Genomic DNA, 606 nt, shown 5'->3' with positions numbered 1-606 from the left:
TCTCCCTCCCACGTCCGTAGGGTCGTGTGCCCTTGCTGGGGAGCACACGTGCCAGGACCGCAGCGGTGCCGGAAACCGTGGAGCGTACCGAACCCCGCGGACACGACGCCCTTTCCTATACCTAAGCCCCTCTGACAAAGCTTAATGCCTACAGGAGGCACCGGAAGAGACACAGCAGTACCCAGTAATAAAATAGCGTCATTATAGCAATATACGCTCACAAAAGCACACGAACGTGGTCCCCCTCTCCCCAAATCCCTTATTACACTGCACTCACCCTTGTCTCTGTGACGTGCTACGAAACATCCACAGCAGGACAGGAAGTGGGACGAACGAGGCGGGCGCGCCATGTGATGCAGGATGGGCAACTGACTATTCACGCTTGGACGGGGAAGGAGGCGGAGCCACAGCTGCTCCCCGATGCAGGTGCGAGTGCGGAGCTGAAGATGCGGAGCCCGGTGCTTTCTCTGCCCTGAATGGGTTTCAGGCAACTAGAGACAACCTCTGTGGCCCCAGACGCACCAGAGTAATTCGAACCGGCTGAGCCTGAAGTGTTGACTCCTTCTTGCCTTGTCTTTCCCGGGGGAATTCCAAGGTGGTTCTTGC

This window comes from Ursus americanus, chromosome 35 (assembly GCF_024610735.1).
Source record: "Ursus americanus isolate L20-20 chromosome 35, mUrsAme1.1.p, whole genome shotgun sequence".
Lineage (NCBI taxonomy): Eukaryota > Metazoa > Chordata > Mammalia > Carnivora > Ursidae > Ursus > Ursus americanus.
This window is presented reverse-complemented; position numbering follows the sequence as displayed.